The following is an 8,051-nucleotide window of genomic DNA, read 5'->3' as shown; positions in this document are numbered from 1 at the left end:
CGTACCCCAAAGGAGTGGAGGAGGGACATGGGAAAAGGGACAGGGTTGTGTGCTGGATCCTTGTGTGTGCTGGATCCTTGGGCACGTGGGCACCATCACCAGGGATAATGGGCTTGGACCTTGCAATTTATGGAAAACCCACTCATTTTTGTCTCCACCAGGACTGTGGGGACTGAGTCCACCCTCATGTCAGCACAGCTATGTTTAAGTTCACTTTTACCAGAGAACTCAGTCCCTATTAAAACCCAGAAAGGTTAAAGCAAGGAAAGCCCCAAAAAATGTTGATGGCATAAAGTTTCCAACAGAGAGTTGTTCTGGATTAAATTCTTGCCACACATAAACAAGGGCTCCACCAGTTGTGCTTTGGTTTTGGAATTAGCTTGATTTGAAATCAACCAGAACCCTTGTCCTGATAATAGATCACTTTTATCTTGCATGGGGCTCCATTAGGAAAGATTTGATAACACTGTCAGGGTAAAATTGCTGATTTCAATCTTGTCTGGTTTCCCTCTTTGCACTTTGGCAAGTAAAGAAGTATTTTGCTTTTCTGTGTAGTTTTCCATTGAATAACTGGGGCATCTCAGTAGTATCTTAAAAAGAAAAGGCTGCCAGCTGCTGTCTTAATGTTCTCCAAGTGAAGCATCACAAACGTTTTTTCTGCCTCTGCTGACTTGCAGCTGCTGCGTTCATTTATTAAGGTGGGGGTCTGTAGGATTTAGTCTCTAATGAAATATTGAGAAATCTGTAGGATGTGTGCTGGACACTTCACCAGCGTGCACAAGACCTTGCCTTGCTGGGGCTGAACTGCAGCTCTTTGTTCCTGTAAAGATGATAACTTGATGTTAGACTGGGGCCCAGGTTGGACTGCAGAAGGAGCAGAAGGGGTATGGTAGCAATCCTAAATACATGCTAAAGCAATCCTAAATACATGCCTGGTCAGCCAGTGGTGCAACATCTTGTATTTATGGGAGCAATCAACCCTTGAGTATTCCAGAGCTTGCAATTTTAGCAAACAGATCTTACCAAATACCTGTCTTTTGAGAAATACTAAATGTCTGTCTGTAAGTGGATATAATCTTAAATGTCATTTTAGCTCGGTAAGATGTAGGGAAAACTAAAAGAAAATCCTTTCGTTTTGATCAGACACCAGAATCAGGACAAACTGAAGGTACACTTTTCTCTGTTAACCTGGGGCAAAGGGGCTTGCTTGTGTTTCTGCAGGTGCAGGACCCAGGTGGATTCCAGCAAGGAACATGAATCCATATCAAGCACAGAAACACGCTGACAGCTCCAGCACAGAGACATGAACTGCACAGAGACAGTGGCTGAGTTGTGGCACTGAGATGTGGCACTGAGATGTGGTCCCAGCTCAGCCCCAGACCCTCTTTCCTGAGGCCCTGTGCGGCAACACTTCATCTTCACGCTGGTTTCTCTCCTCCCTCAGATTTAAAAAGGGATTTAATGAACTCAAGTCTCTGGTTCATGTGGCATTTGGTCACTGCACTGCTGTGACCATGCTGGTCTCCCTTCCCTGAACAGCCAAAGCTGCGGTTCCTGCCCCCCACAAAAATGAACTCTGTCCCAGGTGAGATCTGAGCACGTTTTCCCCAAGCCACAGGCACAGGGGAACCTCTGGAAGAGCTGGAGAGGGGTCATGTCATGGGAGGCCACGTCCTGAGTGAAATATTCCGGTGTTGACAATATCTCTGTTAAAACTGTGCAGGCAAATCTACGTGGAATAGGGTTGGTTTGGATTTACATTTAAAACACAAAACTAAGTTGAGCTCTGAATTTCTAATCATCTTCTAGGCCCTGATGCTTTCTGACTCGGCCTTAGCTCTTATGTGTCCCGTTATTATCAGTGATATGTTCAAACTTTACAGCCAAGTACCATATTCCCCGTGATATTGAAATATAGAACATACTTGGAGTTCTTTGCTTTTCCTTCTAATCTTTCAGCAACCTAATACTTTCTGACTTCCCTCTCTCAAACCAGGGACAGCCTTTTTTCTTTATCAGGGAATTCTGGTTTCAATCAGAAGGTGTCAGCAGCTCAGGCTTCAGGGATACAGTCAAGTAGTGTGAGATTATTGATAATTTTGCAAGAATGACCGCACCAAAACACTGTAAATGGTTGCAGATATTCCGTGGCAAGCACAGGAATAAGCCTTAACATGTCATGAGGTACATATGGGAGACGTTTTTATTTCATAAAAAGTAAAGAAAACTAGAAGCCACAAGACGAGAAGACAAGTTATTTCTCTAATTTGTTTTGTTTTGTTTGGTTGTTGTTGTTGTTGTTGTTTGTTGTTTTGTTTTGTTTTAGTTTGGTTTGGTTTTGGTTTTGGTTTTTTGTTTTTTTTTTTTTTTTTTTAGAAGCCAAGTGCAATGTTGCGAGGTGTGGATCTAATAGAGACCCCAAATCTTTGTAAATAGGGTGGAAGACTGTCTTGGAGCTGAATATCTGTTGGAAGCCCATTTCTTTTCAAGTATTTCAGCCAAGCCTCCATCTCCTGCAGCACCTGAGTTGTACAGAACTCTTTTGCAACTACTCCTTTGAAAACACTGGAATGATTTGCTCAGGGCAGGAGCTCCAGCCCTGTTTTACACCTGTTCCTCTGAAACACCTGTGCTTCCATGATCCTCGTGGAATAGGCCTAATTTATACTGACAGAAACTGGTTTTGCTGATGTTCCTTGATGACCGTCCAGTGCACGAGGAGTGCTGATAAATGTGCTTTTCTAGATCTGCATTGGAAGAGCTTTGATGACAAACAGCACAAAAGCTGCTCCTGCTCCCCACTGGAGTTGACACTGATGGCCAGGCTGGCAAATTCCCTGTGTGGATTTGGGATCCGTGCTGGAGTCAGGCATTTCCCAGGCTTCCACCTGGGTCCTAGCTCTTAATTATTTGGTTGGGGGGTTATTTGGTGGGGTTTTTTTTCCTAGAAAGTCAGAATTTGGGCATGGTAGGTGCATATGTGGCAATCCCTTTGCTTGTGCCAGGCAGGTTGGCTCCAGCTCTGCACCTCCTTGGAGGAGCTTTGGTGGGTTTGAATTCAGCTCTTGGAAAATGTTGTGCTGGGGAGTGGAAGAAAAGGAGGAGTTGGGCATTTACAGGGCCTTGAAAACAAAACGCTCCTTTTCACAGGAGGATTTTTAGGATTGGTTTGGGGGAGGGCAGCAAGGAGCTTGTTGAGAGGTAAAGGGAATATCTCATTAATGATTTACTAATGAGCTGTAAAAGTTCTGACTCTTTATAACTTCTGAGGATGGAAAATGTTTCTTGGAATGCTGCAAGCCCCACAAAGGCTGGGGCAGATCCTGGCTGCCTCTGTGTAGGGTCTTTGATAGAGTCTGACTTACCTCTTTCCTCCAGTCCCTTAGGCCTTAGAAAAGATTAATCACAGTGTGGTGGGAAGCACATGGAAATAGCAGAGAGATGAGAAATGAGAGTGGGAGAGAGGAGGAAAAAAGCCCCAACATGAAACACTGTTTTCTTTCTGGTAGGGCTCGGGCAGGAATAAATTGCCAATGATCTCACTTTGGAGCAATGTCAGTTTATTTGTACTGACTCTGAACTGACCATTTCACAGGGGCTTCTGGGCTCTGCTGTGCGAGGGAAGAGCCTTGGAATGACACGGATTTTATGGACAACAGGCCCAGGGCTTTGGGCTGGGGAGGTCCAGCCACAGCCCAGCCCTGGTTTAAGGACTCTGGTTTAAGGCTTAGAGCTGTCCCTGTCAAATGAGCTTGGATGTAAAGGTCGTGCTGCTCATGTGCACCCCAGAGGTGGGCACAGCATCCCCTGCTCTGGGTTCTGCAGGAGAAATGGGGCACATCAGAGCCCAACAAAATACAGAGAATTAATTGAAACCTGACAGCTCTGAAATCAAAATCCCTGGACTGTTCAACAGCAAGGGCTTGGAAAGAGTCCAGGAAAGGCCAGGCCATGGTATAGATTTGCCTTTCCTGCAGTTCTAAGGCTTCCCTCTGTGTTATGTCTCTAGCTTGGAAGAATGTGAGGGCTTTTCTGCAGGCAGCTCTCATGGCCTTTGTTGCTCCAGCAGTAGCCAAGGAGAGTTAAGGAAAGAATCTTGGAATTGGTGTGCAACAATTCAGACCCTGGTGCTGCTTGGGACCTGGGCTGCCATCAGTAAAGTCATTTATTCCCTATGGGGCTCAACTTTCCCCCTAGGAAATGTGGTCAAGGAGCTTTTCTTTGCCCGTTGTCAGCACAGACATGGGGCCACCTGAGTGCCTGTGAAACCCCTCACAGAACCAGGCTGCTGCTTTGTCCAGGCCTGGGGATGCTTTTCAATTAAACATTACCAATAACACAAGTGGGAAACTCCTGCTGGAAGGAGCTTGGAAGCCTCTGTAGCTCCCAGCTCTCGAGCAACCTTTGTCAAGTGAGCAGAGCACACAGAGAGGCTGTGACCTCCCCAAAGCCCTGCCTGCACCTTTTCTTGCCACAGATTTAGCCTGGGAATGGCTCTAACCCCATAAATCCTGCTGCAGGAGGCAGCACTCCCACCCCTTGCACAGTGAGGGAGAGCAGAGGCTGCACGGAGGTGCTGCACATTCCCAACCTCGAACTGCTAAGAGCTGGACGGTGCCCAAACATCTCTGTGAGCAGTGTTAGCACTTGGTGTTTTCTTGGTCATAAAGCTCAAGTGTTTAGTTAATGTCTGCACAGGTGGTTAAATACAATGGCTGCCTCTGCCAAGTTACAAACCTGAAATTTACTGGAAAGCACAAAAAAAAAAAGAGAAAAAAAAATTAAAAAGCTCCATAAAGTCCAAGTTTATTCATGGTTTTTGCAGGTTGTAAATGTAAGGAAATGAGACCACTCATGCAGATGGGCATAATATATGCCTAATGTATCACCTAAAATTGCTCCTCAGTAATTACACACCCTGAGACTGTAAGCAGTGGGCAGCAGGCCCCTGTAGCTGTGTGGTTTGACACAGTTTGTGCTTTACAGACCACGTTCAGGCTGTGTGACCATTTGGCCAGCACTGCTGCAGAAAGGCTGCGTAGAGCACAGCACATTTTAAACTGAGCCCAAATGCCTTTCTGAGGAAGAGCTGCCGTGCAGGGGGTGTCAGATGGGTGACAGAGGATTCTGCACTCAGCTTGGGACAGCCTGAGGGGTGCACCACAAACACCACTGCAAAGGGCAAGCACCAAAGTAAATCCACCCCCACTTTTGTGGTCCTGTTGACATCATGATCCTGGGAAGGTCTGAGTGACCAAATACAATCTGAATATCCTTGGAGCAGCAGGCAATTTTTGATCTATTTCTAGAGGCAAATGTAGTTTGCCATAAGTAACCTGGATAGATTTTTTCTGTAGCGATCACTCCAGGGGAGAGTTCCTTCCCTAGGAAAGAAGAACCTGGAAATTTGGAGGTAGTGGAGGCCTGCCCTGTGTTGAGGAAATGGTGATGGGGTGTTTTCAGGAACTGAGCAGGTGCTGGGACAGTAGAGAGTCACAGGCTACTGCAGGTGGCAGGACAGGGGCAGTCAGGGTGCACCAGGCAGCCAAGTTCAATTTGCTCAGTTTAGCACCATGGAAAGAGGAACACGTAGTTGCTGGGGAGATGTCCCCTCAGGAAATGATCTGAAAATCACTCCTCTGAAGCATGGCTGGTATTGCTGCCGACCTGCTTCCAGTTCTGGAAGCAGATCACTCCTCTGGCTTGCTAGATAGAAGAAAAAAAAAATTAGTTAGGTGTTGGAACTCTTCTCCTTCATGAAGAAGAAAAGAAGATTAAAACCTCACAGTGAAGTTTGCTTCTTCACCCCAGTTTCCACGTAATTTTTAGGTTGTTACAAAGAGAATTTGTATTCTGCTTCTGCAGGCTCTGTATGTTCATGCAGAGCAGAAGTGTGCTTCTACATCCATGAGGAACACACGTGCCACACGGGGCTGTCAGGCCCGTGGAAGTGAGGCATAATTTTGGGATGCTTGAGCATGGATGTGAACAGAGCACCTTGACTGGCTGAGCTACTCCAGGGGCTGAGGGCACCTCTTGTTGTTGTTATCAGCAGTGTCACTGCTGTATTTTCTGAGGGTAAAGTGCTCAGTGGCTCTGAGGTGTCTCTGAGGTGGCCCTCCCACCCCCTAAATGCCAGGGGAGGAGTGTGGACAAGCCCCTGTGCTGAGACAACAGGCAGCAGTGGTTTAATGAAGGTGGGTCATTAAACCACCTTCTCCCTGGGGCTGAGCTGGGAGGTGAGGAGCTGCCTCCTGCCTGTGCCCAGCTGAACTTGTGTTGTTTGGATATCAGGATCTATTTGAAGCCCCCCCAAGGCAAGGATGACTAAAGCAGCCCCCAAGTGACAAAGTGACACATGTTCCTCTCTGCTGCTTCGCAGGGGAGGGCTCCAAGGTCTGTTGGTGAGATGGAGCTTCCTGCTGAGAAGACAACTCAGGCTGGCTAGAGATTAAATAACACTTTTAACTGCCTGACACTGTGAGGCTTAAAAGAAGGGGAAAAAAAAGAAGAACATGCAGTGTCACCTAGGGAGTAAACCAAAGCTCGCTCAAGCCCATTGAAAGGTTTCCATTGAATTCAGCAGGTACTGGAGCAAGCTGCCAGGATCATGCTGATGTGACCTCAGGTTACAGCTGTGCCACTGCCACCAAAGGAGGCTGTTCAGGTTTGGAGCTCAGCATCCATCCCAGCAAAAGGCAAAAAGAAAGGGAAAGGGTGGGATCGAATGTGGAGCTCATTTCTGTTGCTTGCAGTTTATAGACTGGATTTATCACCCGTAGCTGCAATGATTTCTCAGTGTTAGACACCTGCCCTTCCCCACGGCCAGCTCATAAATGACACTGCTCTTTAATATAATGGCTTGGAAGGTACAAAGGGTAAGTTGCAGCTGAAGCAATGTTTAATTTGGCTTTTGTGGCTCAGACAGCTAAGGAGCTGTGGGCATGTCAGTCTGAACTGGAGCTGCAGCCCTGTGTCAGGCACCCAGCCCCAGCTCCAACATGTACCACTGTGCCCCCAGCCAGGGCCTCGCGCTTCAGGCAGCGCCGTACTTCAGGGAGCACTTAACATATGAAAGAATTCATTCCTGGTTTGAATTTGAGCAGCACTACAGTGCATTGTGCTTTATTACAATGCTTCTGAATTGCTTTCATAATTTCCCCTGTGCCACCACCCGAGTGTAATTCTCTTCCCGTGCAGGGCTCGGCACAGGGCTGGCTGCTGCTCCTCGGGATGCTTTGCATTCCCCATCATCTCTGCACCAGCCTGAAGGAATTTCAATTCACACCAGCCCTGGATCGGGAACCGAGTGTGATAATGTCCTGTAAGTGAGGAAAAATAGGAGGGAGAGAGGTGAAGGTTGTGCATGGATTCATGGCAGCCCATGGCAGGAGGGAGATGTTGTCTCAGCTGCCTACTTGATTTTGGGTTGGTTTGTACTTTAACTGCATTGTAGGGGGAAAAAAAATAATCCTTTGATTGACTAAAGCTCGTGGCCATCCTGGCAGAGGCAATGGACAGCCTTCAGCACTTGCATATGTTCCAGTTTTAATTACAGATTTTTTGAGTTTAGGGGTTTCCTTTGAGATGTGCTTATTCTTCTGTTTGAACCTTGGGAAAGTGAGGTCAGATGAGATGAGTTGTGTTCAAAATAAATAACCTTCTTCTTGCTGTCTTTTGTGGAGCTGCAGAGCCCTTGAAGGTGTTAAACAAAGCTATCAATAAGATTTACTCTCATCTTGGTCCTATGAACAAGTTGGAATTATTGCATTAAGAAGGTGCTCAGCATCCTGAGACTTCCATCCTCTGCTGTGATTTCAGAGAAGAAAAACTGGATGCAAAGTTCCCTCTTAATAAATGAGTCCTCATTTATCATCACTTACTGTCTTTGGAAAATGAGAGATTGTTTTTCCAAGTGATCCTGCAGCATTGGGAAGACTTCTGCAACTTTGACTCATTGTGATTATTCCCAAGTGTTGTCATCAGTTCTTCCTGTATTTATGTGAAATTGCTCTAAGCCTGTGCTTAGCTCCCAAAGCTGATCACAGTGA

This window comes from Sylvia atricapilla, chromosome 19 (assembly GCF_009819655.1).
Source record: "Sylvia atricapilla isolate bSylAtr1 chromosome 19, bSylAtr1.pri, whole genome shotgun sequence".
NCBI lineage: Eukaryota > Metazoa > Chordata > Aves > Passeriformes > Sylviidae > Sylvia > Sylvia atricapilla.
The sequence above is the reverse complement of the archived record's forward strand: the minus strand, read 5'-3'. Positions refer to the sequence as shown.